The following is a 24782-nucleotide window of genomic DNA, read 5'->3' on the forward strand; positions in this document are numbered from 1 at the left end:
TCAAAACCATCCGGAGCTGGCATCGCTGTGTGTTGTAGCAAGCGCAGCTGCACAAGACGTGTTCGATGGTCTCTTCAGCTCCGCAGTATTCGCATGTTGGAGTGTCTGCCATACCAATGCGAAAGGAGTACACCTTTGTAAATGCAACACCCAACCAAAGGCGGCATAACAGTGTCGCATCGAAGCGGGAAAGTTGTGATGGTAGCTTCAGCTTGAGCGAAGGATCCAGTTCATAAAATGGACACCTTTGGAAGCTGGTAGACGACCATAACGTGCGTGTGAGATCTCGAGCCAGCAGGTAAAGTTGTCTTGCTGCATCATTCCTTGATAGAGGAATCGGGACTTCACGGGTTCCTTCATGGGCTGAGCGGGCTGCATAATCGGCTGATTGATTTCCGGTAATACCGATATGTCCAGGCAGCCTTTGATATATAATATCATGCCCTCGTGCTAGAGCTTCATGATGGCAATGTCGTATTTCTTGTACCAATTGGTCATGACTCCTCCTACGCATGGCAGACTGCAAACTCTGAAGCGCTGTCTTCGAATCACAAAATATAACCCATTTTCCTGGACGTTCTCGAACGAGATATATAAAGCAGCCCTTATAGCAGCAAGCTCTGATGCTGTAGATGTAGTCATATGCGACAACTTAAACTTGACTGTCATTGCTGCAGCCGGAATTACAGCGGCACCTGATGAGCTGCTGGACAAGACGGACCCATCAGTGCATATATGCGTTCGGTCTAAGTACAACTCATGTAATAATCGCAGTATTGCTTGCTTCAATGCTACTCTGGAGTGATTGCTTTTCTTTTTGATTCCCGGAATTTCTAGACGTACTTGTGGCTGGTCGAAGCACCACAAAGGACATGCCATTCTCGCAGCTGGCGTATATCCTGATGGAATGCTGTTTAGGTGCTTGGCTATGACGTCTGAAAACGTAGCACGTGGTCTTCCGGAGGGTAGAAGAACCATGTGGTGGTCAGGGACACGGCTAGCATGTCGAAAGTGCGCTCTGAGGCAATCCACAACTCTATATGTCCTGACCGGATGCTCTTTGGCAAGCATGATTGTGGCATAAGTAGAAGCGCATCGGGGCAGTCCGAGGCAGATACGCAGTGCCTGACCCTGCAAACTCTCCAATGAATGAATATTGGATTTGCAAGTGTTAGTCAGTACCGGCAAGCTGTAGCGCAATAGACCCAGAATTACGGCCCTGTACAGCTGTAGCATGGAGGCCACAGAAGTTCCCCATGCTTTCCCGCACATGAATTTCATTATATGCACAATAGATAGCAGTCTCTTCTTCAAGTACGCACAATGCGGGCTCCACGAAAGACTTCTGTCGACTTCTTTCTGCCCAGGAAACGATGCGTCCGTGCATATTTGACGCTCTGCCCATTGATGTAAACAGGGTATGGCGTCATTGGTTTGCGTGTAAACGCCATCAACGTGCCCTTCACAGTTGATATAGTTAGACCTTGTTTCTGAAGGTAGGCTGTTGTGAGGGTTGCTGCCCGCACCTGAGGGCGAGTAATTGCAGCACTCCAGAGGCAAATATCATCGGCGTATATGGATAGGCACACCGACTTTGGCAGAACCTTCACCAGACCAATTAGGGCAACATTGAACAATGTGGGGCCTAAAACACCTCCCTGAGGTACTCCACAGTAGGTGTAATGTTCAGCAGTTGTACCCTCATATGTTGGCACAAAGAAACCCCTACCAGCGATATAATCTTTTATTCATTGAAACATTCGTCCACCAATGCCCATTGCTGCGAGAGAAGTGAGGATGGCATCGTGAGCTACATTATCATATGCACCCTTCACGCCAAGAAAGAGTGCCACTGATATGCGCTTGCGACTTTTTTCTTGTTGAACAAATGTCGATAAGTCAAGGACACAGTCGATGGAAGAGCGGCCCCGACGAATGACTGCCATGCAAGAAGGGTATTTGGTGTATCGTGCCAAGTACCACTCGAGACGAAATAGAACCATTCTTTCCATCACTTTTCCGAGGCAGCTTGCGAGGGCAATAGGGCAATACGCTGTCAAGTCCAATGGTGATTTTCCCGATTTCAAAAGTGGTATTAATCGACTTATTTTCCATTCTCGGGGAACACTGCCGCTGAGCCAGGAGTTGCTGAAGCATATTAAAAGTTCTTTTCTGGCTTTTTGTCCAAGGTGTCCCAACGCACTATAAGTAATACCACCAGTAGCTGGCGATGACATGCGCTTAGAAGCGACTAACGCACCTTCCAGTTCTTCCATGGTGAATGGAATGTCCATTTCTGGTAATCGCGTCTCAGGAATGATCACGGCGTCGATGTTCTCGTTCATAATATTCCCGGCAACTCTCGTGCAAAATTCTTCAGCCACCTCGAGTTCTGTTTTTCCATGATGGAGTGCCAAAGCTTTAAAAGGGTGCCGTTGTTGTGGAGAGGAGCGAAGACCACGAACTGTTCTCCAGATAGATGGCAGCGGTTTATGAGGGTCTAGAGATTCGCAAAATGCTTTCCAGCGTTCGCTCTCCAGCTTGTAAATGCGTCGTTGAATCTTTTTCTGGAGCCGCCTTGCTTCCCTCAGATCGTAAATTGGTCTTGTGCGTCTGTATCGTCGTTCAGCACGCCTTCGTATAGCTCGTAATCTTTCAAGTTCGATTTAAAACTGTGTTATTTTAGACGAAAATGGTAATTTACATTTGGACGCTTGCATAGCTTCCGCTATGGTATTTTCCAGGCTGCAGGCGAGGCCTTCTTGGCAAGCGTCCTCAATACGCGATGTAAACATCGACCAGTCAGTGCCAATTACAACACCGGAAGATAAATTTTTTATGACACCATCGATCGTCACGTAGGTGGGTATGTGATCACTCCCATGAGTCTCAATATCGCAAAACCATTTAACTTTGTGAGAGAAGCACCGTGACACCAATGTCAGGTCAAGGCAACTGCCATACGTGAGACCCCGCAGATATGTGGGGGTACCATCGTTCATGATGGAAAGGTCGTAATCAGAAGCGATTTTAACAATGTTCCGGCCCCTGGCATTCATCCTAGTGCTCCCCCAAAGCATGTGATGGGCATTGAAGTCACCGGTGACGACCCAAGGCCCATCGGTCCTCATTAAGATGTCTTTTATTCTGTCGCAGTTAAATTGTGATGACGGAGATATATACCCACCAATAAGCGTGAACAAAACCGCATTCTTCTTTACACGAAGACAGACGTACTGATTGTCGTCATTTGAACTTATTGAGTGCGAAAGATAAGTCAAGTCTGTGCGAATGTAAACAATTACTTTGCTTCGTTCTTCGCAAGTGGCTGAACGAAAAGCTTCATAACCGGACAATTTATAAGGCGTTGATACGTTTGGTTCACATATGACAAGTATAGGGAATTGATTGGCCCGAACAAATTAGCGAAAGTCCGAGATACGGGACTTCATGCCTCTGGCATTCCACTGAAAAATCGACGCACTTTTAAGTTCAGTGCGGAAGATGAGATTTTCTTGAGCCATTGCGCTTATACGACGTTAGCAAGAACTGGATTCAGTGCATCCAGTATTTGCAGTGCACTCTTAGCAGACGGAGATTGTATGCTGCTCAGTAGCGTGCGAATCGTGGCAATTAATGATTGCACGATTGCAGTCACTTGCCTGTCTTGGTTGGAAAGATCTCGAACCGGGATCGCGGACTGGCCGTCATGAAACTCCTTCGGTTCACTTGATGCTGCTTTCCTTTGAAGTGCAGGCTACTCTGTCGCAGTTAAGGTATGCTCACTGGCTTTTTGTCCTTTACTGCCTTTCCCACGGCATGTGGTCTGGGCGGCAAAGGAGGTGGTACTGATGAGGGATCTGGCAAACGTGTCGAGGAGGTAGCGGGCGTCCTTGAAGACCAACGTTGACGTGAACGACGCCTTCTGACTTTAGCTGCGGCTTCTTGATGAGATGAGTGATTGCGCACCATTTCCTTCAAGATGGCGATTTCCTTCTGAATCCGCAGGCAGTCCTTCGATGTGGCTTCATGGGATCCATTGCAATTAGAGCATTTTTTGACAGCTGCGACGCACTTATCCGCTTCATGGGGCTCGGCACAGCGGTAGCATACCACCGACTTCTCGCAGACGCTGCTCACATGTCCAAGTTTCATGCATTTACGGCACTGGAGAGGCTTTAGAATGAAAGGCTGCACAGCATGTCTGAAGTACCCCACCTTCACAAGAGAGGGGAGTGATGTGCTCTTAAACGCAATCTTCACACAGCGAGACTTGCCTAGCCGGGTGACATCAACAATTGGAGTATCAGTGTTTGGCTTGACAAGAAATTGTAAGTCATTATTGGAAATAGCCACGTCTATGTCGTAGATCACGCCGGTTACTACATCACATCCCAAGGGAACATGAGAGCGCACCTGGTTGCCGTCCAAGTCAGTTACACTGCGCAGAACGCCCGACGCAATTGCGTGCAAAACGTCCACAGCCAGTATATTCTTTCTGGCGTTCACTCTTATATCCGTGATTTCATTTGGCACGAGCGTTTCCAGAGATCTCGAACCAGACTGCCTGTTAAGGCGTTTCATGCTGACGGTAGGAAGTGCAGGCGGGAACAGGATGGTACAAGTGTTCGATTTTGGCGCTTCACTTACAGTTTAAATAGTTGAGGATGAGGATGTCCTCATGTTCCTCCTCTTCGCTTTGCGGCTCAGCACAGGTTGAAAACCGTCATCTGAAAAGTCCTCACTGCTGAGATAGTAAGGATGAGTATCTTCACTGTCGCTGTCACTCGCTTGTCCCATCCGCTTCCTGGAGGCGGCCGCCGCTGACGCCGCTGGTGCCGGCAGGCGCCCGGGGTGGTCTACATCCATCCCCTCCAAGGGAGCAGCGAAAACTGATCAACAGACTTAAATTACAACTGAAATACGCCGGAGTTAGCAGAAGTAGCTCCTATTCAAAACACACTTCTTCGTCTTTTCATGCAACCTGCAACCTGGAGGAGATTTCAGAAAGGTGTACGCAGTGTTCTATGATGTGAAGTCCTGTGTGGTGGTTTGCGAATCTTTGCTTTTGTAGTGAACATTCAAGGAACATCAATGATATCTGATAACATCTCTGTAGACTACAGTGTGCCCATAGATTCGCGTGGCGTTATTTTATAAATATTCTGTCACAAATTTACCCTTTACCTGTGTAGTGAGCGTAGGCTTAACATCACGGCGTTACATTAACTTGTAATTGTCTTTGTGAAGTTCCACCTAAATTAACACATAGTTCAACGTCCCCATGAATGAAAATAGGTTTAATATTTCTGCTACACGACCACTATAAAAGTTTTTTTTATCTGTAGTCATAAGTTAACCTTAAAATTTCCAGCCACCATCGCTTCCGACGTGGCAGCAGCCCGCTCGTTGCTAGTTGTTTTTTTATACCGTACCATGCTTGCGGTAAAATATGGGAGTACAGTAGAACGTAATAAAGTCATGCAGATTCTGTAAAAAGTTCCCATTTCAAAGCAGAAACGGGAACGAACTCATCGAGTTAAAAAAAAGTAATCACAAAGTTATAAAATGAGCACTATATACTTCTTTTCTACTGTACACATTGTGTATTTTACTATACTGTATAATGACGTCACGCATCATGAGCCGACCAAGGCTAACTTGAAGAGAATGAGCCATAAAAGCTTGCTTGAAAACAGCTATACGAAATTAAAATAAATTCGGAAGGTATGATAAAGTTTGTCATTGTAATGCAGTATAGATAACGTTATAAAAGCATATCATGCAATCACCTGCTGGTCGTAATAAGTCTGGACATTACACAAAATGGTAGCCATTGTACAAGTGAAACACAGATATAAACCGAACATCCATTGTATATAATTGCAGACTTTGCAAACGCACTGGTCGGTGGTCGAAAAAAACACTTTCATATTAAGTATTGTCTGATAATTTCATAAGTGTATAGTGCGAGGAAACAGGTGGCAACAAATGTTTTGAGAAGACATCACATGATACAAGACAAAACAACGCTGAAATGGCTGCTTCTCTTTTTCGCCTTTGGTTTCCTGCAGGGCATAAAATCAGTGGAAGATACAAGTCCAGCTGTAGGTGTGGCTGCACACTGTTGCTGAAGGGGCTACACCTATACAATATCAAGAGAAGAGCGCGCACACACACACACACACACACACACACACACACACACACACACACACACACACACACACACACATATATATATATATATATATATATATATATATATATATATATATATATAATTGAAAAATAAATTTGATAAACAATTATCAAATGTTCGTAAGTGTGCTCCTTTATTTTTAATTATATTTGCACCGGACCCACAGAATTTCTTTTTTTAATCATATATAAATATATATATATATATATATATATATATATATATATATATATATATATATATATATATATGTAAGGGAATGAAAGGTATATCAAAGGGCTAGTTTTTCCGTGTTTTGACACAATATTAATGAAATCTAACAGACAATGTTGCGAAGGAAAGTATAGGGGAGGTTATTAGACCAAATCGTCAGGTAAATTCAAAGAAAGAAAAGTGGGTGAAAAGATAACTTGCCTGGGCAGGAACCGTACTTGAGACCTTTGAATAACGCGTTCGATGCTCTACCAATGAACTACCATGATGGCTATCCTCCCAGTCACTTTATTGGGCATATATGTGAATTTAAACGTGAGAGTGTAAGTCAGCGAGAATCTGTAGCCATGAAGAAGTCAACTTTGAAAGTGCTCGCATGTGATCTGGTATGTATGCTTTATAAAGAGTAAAAATAGAACGATTTTCGGAAAATTCTAAATTTGCTAACTTTTTAAACCCCGCGTGCTATCTAACCCCCTCTCAATGACACCGTCATTCTTCTATGTTTATCACAGCTTACCTGGGACACCATTTTATGAAGAGAGCTATTCGTCCAAAATACTTCAAAAACAGGCCCAAGTTTAAAATGAGGGAGGCACATAGTTTGACACTGCTTTATCTTGCTGTTTTTTTTGCTTCTCAGACCGTAGGTGAAACGAGAAAGTTGGATCGTGTCTAAATTGCTGCGAAGAGTGGAAATTCAGGTGTCTTATCACTGGCTGGCCAAAACAATGCCATTTCGCTTGCCACAGTGGATGTTTCTGCTGATGGGGAGTCTTTCACAATAACAAAAAAATTTGCGTTGGAGCTCTAAAAAGCTACCGGTGCCGGAAACTCTACACAGCTGCTCGCTCAGAGTGACACTGCGATAAGATGCCACCCTAAATGTAACGCAGGGTCTGGGGCAAATAACATTTCTCCAGTATGAACAAAACGATGTACACTCAAACATTAACATTTTATTGTTATCAGTTTAGTCACCAAATATTTACTGCCGCTCTCCGACTGACCACACGTAACGCATTAACGTATTCTAGAATTATCTGTAACCCCACAGCGCTTCCGTGCTCAGTTTTTACAGGGCTCAGCCTCATGACCACGTCCCAAGTAGACCGAAACAGCTTACGCATCAAGGTCTTCTGCGCGGAGGTGTTGTAATCGTGCATGACACTCTCTCGTTGCGCGTTAGATGGAGGCAACACTAATGGGAATTTCAAGCCCAGTGAATTCCCTGTCAGAATGTTTCTTTAGAGGGTCATAACGGCGTACGCGAAGCTGATCTCGTCTGATTTTTGTTCTTAGCGTCTCGCCGGACCTCATCCAGGAGCATGAACTGCAATATCGAGTCCCAGCTGACGAATTGTGCCCTTCATTGCGTCACAATGAGTGTTAAAGATTCTACACATATGTTTAATGTGAAACACGAATATGAACTGTGGTGCCAGTTTCTAATCCCTCTAAGTGTTGCAAATATTTCAGAGCTCAAAGAAATTGAAAAAGCAAAAACAGGTACTTTTTTTTTTATCAGTACATCTTTTCTTACTCACTCGATCACATTAATATAAAACAGATGAAAAATTTTATGCCCATTTCAAGCCTCTACTGGAAATGTTGGCTATAATGATGGTCACTTGCCAAACGACACACAAATATTTAGCCAATTTGAGAATACTAGATGCTTTTCTTAGAATGGTTCTACAGCTTATCCAAAGAAATAGTTGATTATGTTGAGTGAACATGTATTTATGAATCAGACCTTTGTTAAACACTTCGCCAAACTACACCATGAATCATTATTAGCGGGAGGAATGCACATAATTTCCGTGTATTCTTCTTCCTCACATTCCACTCTGTGTCAAGAAAATAGAAAGGAAAACAAGATGAAATGACTCAATACATTTTCCTCATGTTATTTTTGTGAATAAATTCTCAAAAGATTCTCTAAAGACCGAATTGTTCATGAAAACTCTCACTGAGACAAACGAAAAAAGTGCCGTTTAAGAGAATCCGAACAGATGGCAGAAGATTTGCTGATTCCAAGTAAAAGCTTGAACGCAAGAGGTCACGCAAAGATTTTTCAAACAATCAACAAAAAGAGCAGTTAATGTATGCTTCACACCTAGGCATTGTCCTTAGAGGCTGCGCCAGCATCGGCTGTGTAAAAAAACTCATGAGAAGTCTGTGATTTTTCCCTATATTATCTTGTCGCAAGATGTGTAATACAGCATATGCTGTCGTCTTAATGTTCTTTTCAGTGTGTGCACTTCAGTTATATGTTGAAGGATACGAAAATCTTCGGGAAACAACTGCATCACGTGGAGGTTCTCAAAACTTTTCCGGTAAGAATGACATTTCATGGCAAAATGAGCAGTCAACATTTTCTTGAACTTATGTTTTCATGTATCTAGAGGTTGAGTGAGCCCAGAATGAACTACAAACATTTTATATACCTTATAAAAGCATTATATTTCTATATAAGCAAGAGCATGATAGCAATTTGGGTTTTTATTGATGTCAAAAAGTATTCGACGTTTTAGTCACGGTATAAAACTCAACAAATCAAATTGTTGTGGCTGCCAAAGAGACGGCTACAATTTTTCGAAAGCTGCGTTAAAAAAGGACGACCTATTGCTAATTTATGCTACATTATTTCAGAATTTTTAACGGTTACATCGAGAGTACCCAGCAATCGATACTGGAACCTATTATATGCTCTCTTTATATGAACGACTTTCCGTTATGATCAAAATGTTCCATGCCTTCACTCTTGTCATATACGCTGACGATACTGCCCTCGTTTGCCCACACTTGTCCATCGATGATGTGTTAAATGTGGCTAATAAAAAAACAAATATAGGTTTAGTTTGAAGCCAATAGATTGGCCTTATATGTTAAGAAGACAATAGACTTGGTGATTTATTTACGATACAATGTTGTTGATTGCGATTCGTGCATGCTTCAGACAGAGGGCGAAACCATAGAATAGTTAGTCAGCTTGCATATTTTGGCACTGTAGTAGACCGTGATTTCAAATGAAAATTGCATATTTAGTTTTTCAGAAAAAATTTCGCGACACGCTACTTCACGCATTTTTAAATGTCGCCAGTACTTAGAGGTAGTCATTGTGAGGGCAAGTTGGTTCCAATATTTAGCAGCTAGCTGACATACTGTAATGTACCCTAGGACCACACATAACATTTCTACATAAATCTACTAGCAGCTACTAATGAAAAGCTAGTAACATTAAAAAAATGTTATCCGTTTTGTATCAAATAGAAACAACATGACTCAACAAAACCACGCTTTGGTCAGTTGCAAACAACGCAACCAGAAATGCTCATAAGATATAGAACAATGATGGAGAACTATTCACTAGCAGTAAGCAATGCCTTTTTCATTTCTCCTTCTGTATGCCTTCACAATTCAAAACAAGTTGCCATCAATTCGGTAGCTTCCTAAAGCTACTCGACAAAATGCATGTGGCAAACGGCGACTTCATATTGTGTTTTAAAAAAGTGGTTAACAATTTAGGCTACTTAATATTCTGTTATTGGAGAGATTAAAGCTGTTCCATGGACCTCATGCTTGATGAGACCCTCTTGACGAAAATTTTCTAGGCATAAATTCATGGGTTCTACCATGCTATCCATGCATACTTGTCCATTGTAAAGTGGCACGTCATTGTGGAATAACTTAGTGGTTCAAGTATAACAACAGAATGTTTGCTTTAATTGCTTTGATACAACAAGCTCTATCAGGCTACTTGTATGTTAAGTATTACAAACTCAAATGATATTAATATAATGATTTTATGCTGATAAGAAATGCCACGAAACCGATGCATGAAAGTATTGAATTTGTTATTCATGGAAAGCACACAATGCAAATCCTGTTAAACTGTTGTGCATAAGTAAAGTATTTTTCATATGTTCTGTGCTCGAGTTTACATGTAATTTAAGGATTGTATAAGTCAGCTTTGATTGATATGCGGAGTTTAACGTCTCCAAACCACCATATCGTTATGAGAAACGCCTTAGTGGAGGGCTCAAGAAATTTCGACCATCTGGGGTTTTTCAGTGTGCACCCAAATCTGAGCACACGAGCCTACAGCATTTTCGCCTGCATAAAAAATGCAGCCGCCACAACCGGGATTTCATCCTGCAGCTCAGCAGCCGAGTACCTATAGCCACTACACCACCTTGGTGGGGCAAATATATCCCCTTTACTCACGAATTATGTCACGCTGTCATAAACACGTCTAATGCGCGTGACATCATCACAAGGCACTCAGTAATACATTCCAAATAAGAAATTAGAGGAAAACATTCTTTTGTATTAGTTTCGCCCCGCCGCGGTGGTCTAGTGGCTAAGGTACACGGCTGCTGATTCGAAGGTCGTGGGATCGAATCCCTGCTGCGGTGGCTGCATTTCCGAGGGAGGCGGAAATGCTGTAGGCCCGTGTGCTCAGATTTGGGTGCACGTTAAAGAACCCCAGGTGGTCGAAATTCCCGGAGCCCTCCACTACGGCGTCTCTCATAATCATATGGTGGTTTTGGGAGGTTAAACTGCACAAATCAATCATTTTGTATGAGTTTCACTAATTCAAGTTTAGGACTGTGTAACTAATCATCTAATTATTCTTCCATCAAGTACTCTCAGTACTTGCATGCAAAAAAATGCACTATTAGGCCCAAATTGCATGCCCAGTGTGTTTTTGGTTCGATTTGTTCTGAGCGGAGACAAAAAAGAACTTCTCACATTGGTAATGAAACACGGCGTTCCGTGCAATCGTAGAACATAGTAGTGTATTCAGCAAAGTGATCTTCTGCAGCCATACACAGCCTAACGTATGTAAACTATCTCCAGTTGTCGACTTGGGAGGGCTGCTTGAATGTGCACACTAACGTTTAAGCCCTTTGACGAAACGAGTGGTGGGTGACCTGCGATTGAAGTGGACGTAAACATTTGTATACACCATGACTGAAATGGCTATCAACACTCGCAACAAGTTTTTGGCATCGGTGTCAGCATCATTGTTGCCATCACCGTTAAAATTTACAACATGTCGTTACGCAACGTATGTCGAACCTGCGGGTGAACGAGCGTGAGCGGGCGGCGATGAACGCGGCTGCAACAGAGACCAAACAAGCCGGCTCATTTTCGTCGATCGAAGGGCTAATTCCATAATATGCCCCCATGTGTTAAGGTTGTTCTCGATGCTTGAGCAAAAGAAAAGCCCCACCAATTTTTAGTGAACATAACGGTACGCGGGAAGTGGGACGCTTCTACAAGCCACAGAAATAGGGCTGTTTTTCAAAACGAGAGGAAGGAAGGCCGATTTTTCGCGAGTGTTCAATTCTCTGTACCGCAAGAAGTAGGTTGACCCACGAAATGATCAAGCAGGACATGATTGATAAGCTGTCAGGTAATTGTACACCTAAACCTTTGATTACACATTCTTGTAAAGAGTTAGCCTTTCCACGTAAAGATAGGAGCATTCGCAAAGTGCGTGTAATCATTCTAGTTATAAAGTGATGTTTCCTAAATACCTGAATTCTTGTTAGTGGGATGAACATTGTTGCAAAGTAGTGCCTGTTTGAGTCACGTCTTTATGGGTCCATGTTTTTTTTTTTCGCGCGCTCTAAAACTATGGTACTGAAAGAACTGATTCTGTGAGGCATTTGTAACCGAATAAAACGATATTTGGGGTTTTATTCAGTCTTTTGTACATTTTATTGCTAATTCGTAGGCACTGGTCCAAGCCGCCTGCGGGCGCGAAAAATATTGCACTGCATATTTGGCGGAACCATCCGCGGTGCCTGTGGAAGCAAAGGTGTTTATCAATATGAGCACTGTCGCGAAACAAGATGTCGTATTCACTTGTATTTGTTACAATCTAGTGACTCCGGGGAAAGTTTAAAATTTGGAGCGTGCACTGACGCGAATATAAAAGTTACATACTTGAAATGAAAAAGAAACAGATGATTTCTGATCTTGTTGGCATTAGAGAACCCGTGTATAGGTTGCTTGTGCCCAGTGCAGTAAACATGCTTTGTTTTCTAATTAATGTGGAGTACGCGAATGGACAATTCAGAGCAAACTTGAATGGGACCAACGCAGTCCTAATAGAAATTGATGTAAGCTGTGCAATGAAAATCAATCGCGTATGTGCTTCAACGTTAACGTGTTTATTTTTTTCACATACAGCTTGCAAAAAACATGAGGAATACAAGGAATGCGTGAGTGGCAGTTGCTCCGAGTGGAAATGCCGTTACTTGTGGAAGGGATGGCCTACACGGTGCACACGTGACTGCCGGGAAGGATGCTTCTGTAAACATGGGTATTTCCGCACTCGTAAAAATCGCTGTGAATTAGGCTATCACTGTTTCTACGAGTACAAAGCTTCCTCAAACAATCGCCCTGAATAAAGTTTGCGAGACAAAGCATATAAATAACCTGCTGCTATTCATTCACATAACAAGAAAAGTAATGGCTATACGAAACAAAGAGCATTCCAATAAAATTTAACGTCATATCGACGTTGAGTCTCAAATACCTCGAATGCGAATATTCCAGTCAGTCTTGTGTTTGCATGCATATACGTCGGCATGAACCTTTATTTGTTTCAGTATGTGTTATTTATGTGCATGTATGCACTTGGATCAATCAGCAATATTACCAGCGTTTCAGGGTTCAAATGATAGAAATTCTCGCTGCAAACGCCAACGCAGCAGTTGCACCTTTACAGCACACGCTCAGGCTTTCCCCATATCACTGACGCAGAAAAAGAAAAAAAAATGATGAGATCATCAAATGACATTTCTGAAATACGTGGTGGCGACTGTGAAGATGAAGACACTAGAAAAGAGCCCAGCACCGTGGTATGAAACAAATTACAATATGAATAAAATTCACAAAAAAAGAACCTAGCAGAATTAACAGAGTGACGGACGTTATAGTAGCTGACAATAAACGGCGAAAATAGGCCTGGGATTGTTACGCGATCTGAACGTCAGATCACCGGTGGTTGGTTAAAAAAGAAAGAAAGCACGAGGCGAGAGGTGTGGCTGATTACGAGAAGAGACTGCACGAAGTTATCGAATTGAGAACTTCCCAGGCATAAAATGCACTCGGCGTACAGAAAATGGTTGAAATTAGAGATAGGTAAGACAGTTTTCCTTCCTAAAGCAGGTGTTCAATTAGCTAAAAATGGCTGTGATAACAATAATGATCACGAGGAGCTATCAAGAGAGATAGATAGATAACAGACAGACAGACAGACAGACAGACAGACAGACAGACAGACAGACAGACAGACAGACAGACAGACGGACAGACAGACAGACAGACAGACAGACAGACAGACGCTCGAAGTGCCTACAGTATACGAAGAAACGCTCACATTAAAAAACAGAAACTAGCTGCCATCACTTGGCAGGCTGCGATATGTGATTGTTTTTGTTTTTCTGGCCGCAACACATGGCAAATTGAAATTATGGGCTTGTTGACAGAGGACGCTGTACCTTCAAATCTCTTAGAGTTACCCTATATGCAACCTTTAGGTAGCAGAATTGCGCTACTGTTTTCCGGATGCCGCTCACTGGGCCTTTGACAATTTCAGCAACGCTATTGGTCGAGTGTCATCACGTGGTCGAGGTGGTTCATTTGCACTACGGAGAAGCCAACACTACGTAGAGAACGCTGATACTACGCATACCCGGGCAGCTCAATTGAAGTTGACATCGGCTGTTGTTGTTTTTCTCGCCGTGCTTCAATGGAATGGGCTTCTTTGGTACTGAAGCCATATTTTCTGGTGGTCCCGAGAAATTGGGTGGAAAGTGCATTCTGTGTTGAATTGTACTACGTACAGCCCATGTGGTTAGACGCCGCGGCAAGCGGGTGTTGCTATAGAGTGTTTAGCGTTTAGTGATGAAGGAATAAACGCTTGGCTCTTTTCTTATCTATCAACGGCACTGAAAAGCTCTTTCTATTTGTATTACCCAGAGATGCAGTGGGTACATTGATCATGCAGAGTTGGTCAGCATGGGCTGGCTGCATATGTCCAAATTGTTCTGACGGGTGAAACACAACATAAAATGAAGGGATAAGTTAAAGTAGAAACACTCGAATCGGCAAGATGTGGCTGCTAGCGTGTGAATTTAGTGCAGCTTTTAAACTTTCAGTGAAATGAATGTTCAACGTGACAGGGCTGTTGAACAATGATTCACATCAGCTGCCGTGAGCCGCGATTGTAATACTAGTTTAATACAAGAGCAGCACCTAACACGGGTGCTGCACGTCTGCTCTCGATCGCTATCCAGCTTGATTGAGTTTACAACTATAAAAGTGCCACTGAAAAACCCAAACGCGAAAAAAAATTCCATCTATAAGTGGCCCCATCACGATGAAATGTGCAAAAAGAATTTCACATCTGCAAATGGAGAAAACAGTAGAAACTATGACGAATAAACTTGAAATAAACCTCAAAAAAAGTAATTAGTGTCCAACCATTAGTATACATCTGACTCTTTCAACGAAATAACGCACTTTGTTTGATTATTACATACCGAGAGTTTAAGCTCGAAATCAAGGCTTGTATAGACGTGATTGGTGCATCCGAGTTTTGCTCTTACTTAATAATAATAATAATAATAATAATAATAATAATAATAATAATAATAATAATAATAATAATAATAATAATAATAATAATAATAATAATAATAATAATAATAATAATAATAATAACAAAGCAACGCTAGTAATCTGCAGTGTGAGCGCTGATCCTAAGCGGTTGGTGAGTGGCTCTCCCTCTTGTTACTTGAACTCAAGAGGTCGTACATTAGCGCAAATATGCTACCTAGAGGAAGTTTATACAGTAAATATACAATATTCCCTGTTACCTTAAGAAGTTTAGCATGTCGCATACATAGGTACAGAAGCAATTGAAAAAAAAAAGGCAGATCCCATGTACAGTGGGAATCGAGCACGAATGAGAAAGGTTCATATCTCATTTTAAAATCAAGACGTTACGAGGTGGAAGTGAATGATGCCGTACACGACTTGCGCATCTTGATTATCAAGTTTGGATGTGTCGCCTATCTTCATCATCTATTCACGTCTCGTGATACCAAATTTAGTATATGGGGAGCTAGCGAGACGGCTGCCACCACACTTTGACCGTGGTATGTTGTCATGTTCTTACATGACACCCGTGTTAGGATTATCATGTTTGGACCAGTCAAATATTTCGCCATCCATTGACGTCACGTAACAAGAAATTTAGTATATGTGGAGCTAGCAAAACGGCCGCGAGCGCATCATGAAAGACCCAATATACACCAATGAAGCGACGACGCACACGCACGCTTAACAAAGCGACACTACATTAGCAACCAACGTCTGTCGGCGCAGCCCGACGGCATCTGGCGCAAAATGCGACATGCTGCATTTCGCGCCGAAGCGTGACCCAGATAACACTGCATCTCCCTGTTTTCGTGACGGAGAGACGCCGGACGCGCACAAGCGCGCATGCGTCACAGCAACGCAGCGTGGCGCGCGCCTGTGAGTATATGGCAGGACCGGCACATGGCATGGCAACGCCGGCGTGACGCGACGAAATGAACGCCGGTGAGCACGCGCACCATTGGATTGGATTGGATAAACTTTTATTTGGTCCTCCAAAACACAGATCACTGTGTTGCGGGCAGCTCCCACGTGGGGACTGAGATGCCAAGCTCCTGTCACGTTGAAATATATCGGAGCCTTGACTGTGGCATGTAGTCATGTTCTCAGATGGCATGAATCTCATGATTATCATGTTTGCACGTGCCACTTACCTTCGTCATCCAGTGACTTCACAAAATATCAAATTTGGCATATGGGAAGCTAGCGAAACGACCGCAAACACATCATGAGTGTGGCATGTAGTTATGTTGTTACATGACACGCATCTCATTATTATCATGTTAGCACTAGTCACATACCTTCGTCATCCATGGACGTTCCGTAATACCGAATTTGGTATATGTGACGCTAGCAAAACGGCCGCGAGCGCATCATGAGCGTGGCAGGTAGTCTTGTTGTTCCATGACAAGCATGTCATGATTTTTATGTTAGGGTCTTTTGCTTGTGTTCTCCATGTAATCATGTCATACTATACCAGTTTTGCAGCATGACATGTGAACGAAACCACCGCAAGAGCTGCAGGACCATGAAATGTAAATCATGACAATCATGACATACATGTTAAGATTTTCATGTGATACTCCGCTAGTCAAATATGTTCTTCGTACAGTCATGTCATGCCATACCAAGTTCGGTATTGATACCATTTTCGAAACGGCCGGGAGAGCTAAAAGTCATAGGCGGCCTAATAGATAGATAGATAGATAGATAGATAGACACACAGACAGACAGAAAGACAGATAGATAGATAGATAGATAGATAGATAGATAGATAGATAGATAGATAGATAGATATGCTCAAAGTCATCGAAGTTCGCTAAGAAATGCTTCGCATTTTTACTGTGTTTCTTTTCTTTGAGAACTATAAACTTTCCTGTTGCGAAACGTAGTGTGAAGTAGCAGTCAAGGAAAAGACTGCACAAAGTGCGGAACAGGTATTTGCGTGCTCTTCAGGAATGGTGGCGTGCACGAGCGAGCACGCGCTGTCGTTCCAAACACACAGCCTGCTCAGTGTTCATAACTCGAAAGCTCGAAAAATACTGCAAGTGATATTGCGATGTGCCCGCTTCACCGTAACTTTTACTTTTCTAACTTGGCTAAGTAAGCACTACGCGTTGTAAGCATGTTCACGTCGAAGCTTTTGAGCGTGCATGAGTGTGTTCTTTACGCTATCTGTGTTGATCGAGCAGAGAGAATGGAAGACAGTGTTGCGTCGTGAAAAAATTTGTTTCCCGCCCGTGCAATCGCCGAGAAACAAGATGGGTGTGAGTGATACCATCACCGAAAGCAGCACTGTAATAGATATGACCACTTTCAACAGTCACCGGTGGCCGGCCAGTTTTCAGCAGGAGCAGCTGCTTGAAAGCTGACGCGCCGTTGGAAACTGTACGTAAAAGCAATTACCCTCTTCCTCAATTGTATTGCATGCGTGGTCGTTATTTCAGCTGCCTTATACGATCGCGCTGAAGGTCGCGTACTGGAACACCGTCACCGTCGGCGTCTATGAAGGGAGCAGTGTTATGCGCTTTGCGATGACAGCAATTTATAAGCATAAAATTACCAGTGCAGTGCTTCACCTGGGCAGCAGACACGTTCGTGCATATTGCGCTGTTCACTCTAAAAGAAGAGCGAGTAAAAAGGGTGTCTTTTTGTCCCACTGCAATAATCGTCATCTATATGGCGTTTCATCCTTGCGCTATCGCCCCGCGCCTGGTTTATTCTAGTCACGATCGACATGCCCATTATCAGGGTTACATTGCATTCTCGATAGGAAGGTGGCCAGCGCCGAGTTTTCAAGAAAGGAAGCGCACGCAAGCCTGGTGACGATTATTGTTGTGGGACAAAAAGGCACCCTTTTTACTCGATATTTTTTTAGTGTTGACTGTCAAAAAACAGCGTTCTTGCTCAAGTTTAGATTGCGTTTCGTCCACTTGGACTTATGAACCTCAAACGCCCACTCATGACTAGTTGTGGCCAAATTTCTGCTACCCGTCAATGCCTTCGTGTCTTTTAAAGAAGTAACGCGAACAACTTCAAAAACTTTTGTGTCTCTAAAAGAATGAAAACAATGATGCTTAGTTGCCAACACAGCATGCATTAAAATTTAGTATTTGTTTTTGTGCCTTTGCCTTATTTTTTTTCGGTCACACTGTTCCTGCTCGGACGTTGTTTTTTTTTTTTGCGGACAATCTGAACGCTTCAGCAAAGCTTCTTGTTCTTTTCCTTTAAAGAAATTAACACTTTATTGATTTACTCTAAAAAACGTAACAATTATTGAAGGGTGCTCGTGCGAAAGCCTATATGTTGGATGCGCTTGCGAAACCGAAACCGAAATTGCACGAAAACGGACTACTCGGCGTAGTAACAGATGTGCAGAAGCTCCACCTACGTAGCTTTGACTGTGCTGCCACAGAAAGTTGTTCGCCGAGTGTAGTTATTCTCGTGTACTCTCAGACCATTCATGATTTCAGAAATCCGCCTGGCTTCTGTGCCGTCAGTTTTCGTTCTTCTCGCACGGTTTCCAGTACTCGTGTATAATTATTATTGTTTAGTTAAAGTGTGCAAAAAGAAATCAGCCTAACCCTTGCATCATCAATGACACTGATGATTTGTCGTTTGGGGATGGTGAACAGTCGTTCCTAGTGGTCATGCTTTCTTCCTTTGCCGCGCATCAATTTGCAGCGTTTCCGACTTCATTTCAAAGCGCTACGCTTCAAACTTGAGTGCTGTTGATTTTCCATGGCCTGTCATTAAAGTGTTTTATTGTGGTGACTTTTTGCAAGTACGTTTCTTCTACAGGTTTTCCCGCTCAATTTAATCCAAGCGCCAGACAAATTAATCTAGGCGCCAGTCAATTTAATCCAGCCGCCACTGAAATTAATCCAGGTGCCATTCATTTTAATCCAAGTGCCACTGAAATTAATCCAACCGCCAGCCGATTTAATCCGGACGCCAGTGAATTTAATCCTGATGACATTGTGACTTCAAAACGACCCAGAATTTTCGGGAATGCGTGGAGTGAATAGCTTTGGAGTGAATTTAACAGGGAAAAGCCATGAATGAGTCACTAGTGACACAATGCGACTCGCGCGACTTTATCACGCCTATCACCCACGTAAGCACTATTCACACCTTCGACATGCATATCAAAGGCAACGCCGTCCACACAGTAATAACTTGATAATTATTAACCAGGCCAATGATCTCATCACGAGTGACTCGGGTGACGTCCTCACGCATATCACCCACGCACGCGCTGTCTTAACCTTCCGTCATGCATATCAAATGAAACGTCTTTGAAAGGGCGGGATCTTGATACCTAAAACTCGGCCAAGTCACCTGATAACCAGTTCCTCAGGGGACGTCATCACAAATATCACCCGCGCACGTTATTTACTCGCCTGCCGACATGCATGCCAAACGAAACGTCTTTAAGAGAGCGATAACGTGGTACCTATGACTCGGCCAACTGACTTGATCACTTGTGATTTAGGTGACGTCATCACGCCTATCACCCACGCACGCAATGTCTAACCTGCCATCATGTATACCAAACGAAACGTCTTCGAGAGGCTAATAAATTGAACGCTGTCAATCGGCAGAGTGACGTGATCACTAGTGACTCGTGTGACGTCATCGCGTTTGACACCCACGCACGCAGCGTCTAACCTGGGTTCATACATATCAAATGAAACGTGTTTGAGAGAGTAATAACTTGAACGCTGTCACAAGGCCCAGTGACGTCATCACTAGTGACTGGCGTGACGTAATCTCGCCTAAGACTCACGCAAGCACTCTATAATGTGCCTTCATGCATATCAAACAAAACGTCTTTGAAAGGGTAATAACTTGAAAGCTGGCACTAGGCCGCGTGACGTCATCACTAGTGACTCACGTGACGTCATTACGCCTATCACACGCACACGCAGTGTCCAAACCTGTCTTCATGCATATCAAACGAAATGTCTTTGAGAGAGTAATAACTTGAACGCTGTCACAAGGCCCAGTGACGTCATCACTAGTGACTGGCGTGACGTCATCATGCCTGACACCCACGCACGCAGTGTCCAAACCTGTCTTCATGCATATCAAACGAAATGTCTTTGAGAGAGTAATACCTTGAACGCTGTCACAAGGCCCAGTGACGTCATCACTAGTGACTGGCGTGACGTCATCATGCCTGACACCCACGCACGCGGTGTCCAAACCTGTCTTCATGCATATCAAACGAAATGTCTTTGAGAGAGTAATACCTTGAACGCTGTCACAGCCCAGTGACGTCATCACTAGTGACTGGCGTGACGTCATCATGCCTGACACACACGCACGCAGTGTCCAAACCTGTCTTCATGCATATCAAACGAAATGTCTTTGAGAGAGTAATAACTTGAACGCTGTCACAAGGCCCAGTGACGTCATCACTAGTGACTGGCGTGACGTCATCACGCCTGACACCCACGCACGCGGTGTCCTAACCTGTCTTCATGCATATCGAACGAAATGTCTTTGAGAGAGTAATAACTTGAACGCTCTTACAAGGTCCAGTGACGTCATCACTAGTGACTGGCGTGACGTCATCACGCCTGACACCCACGCACGCAGTGTCCAAACCTGTCTACATGCATATTGCCACGATCCATTTCCCAAGCTTTTGTTATCGTCCCAAAACACCACGCGATTCTCAGCGCAAACCGCGCCTGCAGTTTTCGAGAGGGTTCCGGACTGTAGTAGATCATTTCGATAAGATCACGCCCACAGTGCGAATGGTACAGATTGTTCTGGAACGTACGCCGCCGCCAGCGGTAGCGCTAGAACATTCGACGGCGGGAGTATAAATGCCGACGCGCTTCGCCACTTGTCAGTTGTTGATCGAAGGCTGACGCTCCGTTCGCCGCTATCAGTCCGAGACTGCTATCTGCGCGAGACTGCTGCTGTAATTGGACTTTCCGTTTACCGGGCACAGGTTCGCCCAAATAAACAGTTAAATCCCAACACGAAGTCTCCTGTCTTCAGCCACGTCACGACCCCGTCACAATATCAAGCGAAATGTATTTGAGAGAGTAATAACTTGAATGCTCTCACTAGGCCTAGCAACGTGAATACTAGTGACTCATGTGACGTCATCACGCCTATCACACACGCACGCGCTGTCCTAACCTGTTTTCATGCATATCGAACGAAACGTCTGTGAGAGAGCAATAATGTTATACTTATGACTCGGCCAACCGACTTGATCACTATTGACTCACGTGACGTCATCACGACTAACAGTCATGCAAGCACTCTCTAACGTGCTTTCATGAATATCAAACGAAACGTCATTGAGAGAACATTAACTTGAAGGCCATTGCAGGCAGCGTCTGCTAGTAAAAAACTAACTTCTCGCGCTGCACAGCCGTTCACCAGCTAACCGGTATACGTAGGCACCAGATCGCGCGTTTCGAATTCAGTAAAAGGCGTCTTTACATGGCTTTTGTTTGACTTGACGCTTTTTTTGACTCGTGTAGATGCGATGGAAGCAACAGTACCTTCAAGCAGCAGTATGGTACAACCCAACAACAGTGTCACATCGCTCGTTGAGGGCAGCGCTTCTCCTTCATTCAATAAACAGAAATAATGAAGTCGAAATGACAATTAAGCATTTTACAAACCATACTAAATTACGCAACATTCAACCGATACCCTCACCTCCCTGCGACACGTTTACTCCAGCTCGTCGTGTGGGTAGATGTACGCGTCTTTTTTGTTGCTTCTCGTGTTTCGTAGAATGCCTTGAAAATGCGGGCAGCCAGGCCGCAATACTGTGAACGGACAGGCGTTCTACACTAAACAGGCACGCTTATTCCAAGCACACTAACCTATAAGAAACGGCGTGGCGTAGAATGTAAAAAGGAGGGCACGAGTCAGGCACAACATTGAATGGCGCATCAGCAAATGGCCAGTTGCAAATAGCAATAGTATGAATCTCAAGTATGGGGACTGCCCTCTATTACAACGGATTTGTTTCACGGGATAACCAGATGAAATAATTGTTGAGCCGAAGGAGTGGTAGACAAATCTTTTTGTAGCAAGCTTTGGAGCAGGCAGACCGTGCGTCTTATGCTTGATTAAGGATATACAGTGTTATGACTATAGCCGAATTATATGCAAGCGCCTGTTTCGTTTCTTGTGCTCATATCGTGTCATTTTGACACGTGAGCACAAATTAGAGGGCGAGGAGACCTTTCATAATGCTTTTATAGTGCCTATATATACCTATTTCGGGCGTTGTAGCCTCAATTCGTATAGGTGCCTGTAAATGTCTGTTTTCAAAATCGATGCCTATATAAACGCTATTTAACCTGAAATTTTGCTTTCAAGTACCACTGAGCCCGGTATTCATGTTACCGGGCAAAATATAGGTTTCGGGACACTTTTTGGTGCAAACTACTTTTTATTTCACGAGTTACGTTTAGAACTGTCAAACTCAGAAAGCATTTTAGCCAAGAGGGAGGTACACTAGCCTCTACACATGTATACCATCCATGTCGCGTCGTCTGCTCAGCCTCTTTCCAGTGTGCGCTCAGATGCGTAGGGAGCATGAGGTGCCTCTGTGCAGTGGCAGGAAGATGAAGAATGAATGCGAAACTGTGGAGAGTCATCAGGGGAAGTAAGGAAGTAGAGTGCAGATAAAAAAAGCAATATCTATGTAGTTTTTGTTTTTTGTTTGTCATTTACATGTGCTGCCTCACTGGGTCACCTGAAAATATTGATTTAGGCAGTGGAAAATGTTGCCTGCCCAATGAAAAGGTTTCTGTCACTAGAAATAATAATTTGATCATTAGAAGCGGCTAAAGCATAATCTCAGGAGGTGAGCTTGAAACCTTTGCCACTAACTCTAAAAAGACTTCGTAAATCTAATTCCTTCCCCGCTATTGGTATGGAATTCACTCGGAGCTGGAGCATCACACGACGTGCATGAGCACGTCATGCGCGCGTAACCTACACTCGCATGAGATGCCCATGTCAGCCCGTGCGTGCAAGCGGTGGTCTGCCGTTTCGATGTTCTTTTGTATTGTACTGCGAGTTTTTGTGGGATGGATCCCTATCTGCGCGCACGTTTGGAGAGGCTGGCTTGGATAACGTATCCTTACCCCGATACACAGCGTCACACCACTGCATCTTCTGCTAGGGACGATACACCAAAACCACGCCCAGCGTTGTGAATGCTGGCCCCGACACAATGCGCAAACTGCGAGAACACCAACGCAAACAAAATGGAGGCACCTTAGTCTCGCGTCTCTCTCGATACGAAATTAAATAAATAAGGCGAATAGATTTCGCCTGTGTGTTCTAACATTTTTGTAAACTTTCATGCTTCTATTTAGGCAACAGTTTGTACAAATTACACACGTTGTCTCACATAGTTCTCGCAGTGTCATGTACTACTTTGACATAGGCAGGACCATTCTATCACCTTCACCATGTTGGGGCGCACGCCCATGAGATGAAGGTGAAGCCGTGTTCAGTTTGGCCTATCACTTCTTTATGCCACGCGTAGTACTGGACATCTTGGTAAATGAGATCTTGAGCGCTCAGTGCATTCATTCCTTTACGCTTCTCAAAACTCTTAAGTTTGTGTAACGACCCTTAAAGTGTTCACAGACAGAAGAAAAATTGAGCCTGTGTGGTTAGGCCAAGTTAATACGCGCAAAAAAAAAAATCCTTTTAGGCGCCTGGCACTCTGACTATTTGCGCATGTATAGCCCTTCTTAGCTATGGCACACAGAAAGAGACCCAGAAGCATATTTCTACAATGGTGCACACTTAACTGACCATGCTGAACTAGAAATAGAGAGACCGTATTCTGCGAACCCCGCGGAAAAACGCATGTTTATGCTAAATTATTACCCGCTTGTACAATTTAAACTAGAACATTTTTTCTTGCTTTCATGTCGTAGAGACAGATACCACACCTGTTTATTGGAAAATTTGAGTTTTGTCAAAGTTTATTCTGCCTATATTCACAATTTCGGAAGCCTGAAAGAGTGTTTTGGCCACCTATTATTGGTGCCTAAATCCCGGTTTTTCAGTGCCTATAGAGCTGGCCTCTATAGTTACGACCTACCTGGCATGTTTTCGCAACGCCGAAGCAAAGATGATGCCCGTTTAAAACATCTACCGTACCTCAAGAAAAAAAATGTTGTTCTGATAACGTCGAGCTCGTCAAATTGGTTATGAAATGGGTGATGAAAGAGAACTGGGGCAAGTCCGGGAGAAACAAAATTTATTATTATACAGGCAAAGCAATTTTCATAAACACGCACCCATAGATGTGCTGCTGAGCAGTGTTCTACATATCAAGGCAGTCAAGGGCAGCTTGTACAAAAATGTAATTGTGCCTATCATAAGCGGCACAGTCCACACGCTGGATGTGCTGCATAGAGCGCCCCGCGGCCTCAACCAGCAGAGCACGGCGATGTTCTTTCTTGGAGATCCCTTCTGGTGTCGTGAGGAGATCATCCCTCCGCTCGCTTAGGAATCCCTTTACACCTGCCTTGAACTTTGAGAAGAGCTCCTTAATCGGATTGAAGAAAGGGCTGTATGGCGGTAGCCACTTGACTGTGTGGTCGCTTCCCGCGAGGACAGCCTGTTCGGCGCTGCGGTGCGCAGGTGCGTTGTCAAACAGGAACACTGCCGG

General features: G+C 43.7%; 1 long non-coding RNA gene across 1 annotated transcript; it reads left to right on the forward strand.

The window, feature by feature from the left end:
- The first annotated feature begins 8532 nt into the window (after positions 1 to 8532).
- LOC142766852 (uncharacterized) lies at positions 8533 to 12870 on the forward strand. Its single transcript, XR_012884617.1, has 2 exons — positions 8533 to 8754; positions 12623 to 12870. It is a non-coding gene; the product is annotated as an uncharacterized LOC142766852 (long non-coding RNA).
- Positions 12871 to 24782: the final 11912 nt, after the last annotated feature.

This window comes from Rhipicephalus microplus, chromosome 7, assembly GCF_043290135.1.
Source record: "Rhipicephalus microplus isolate Deutch F79 chromosome 7, USDA_Rmic, whole genome shotgun sequence".
Classification (NCBI taxonomy): domain Eukaryota; kingdom Metazoa; phylum Arthropoda; class Arachnida; order Ixodida; family Ixodidae; genus Rhipicephalus; species Rhipicephalus microplus.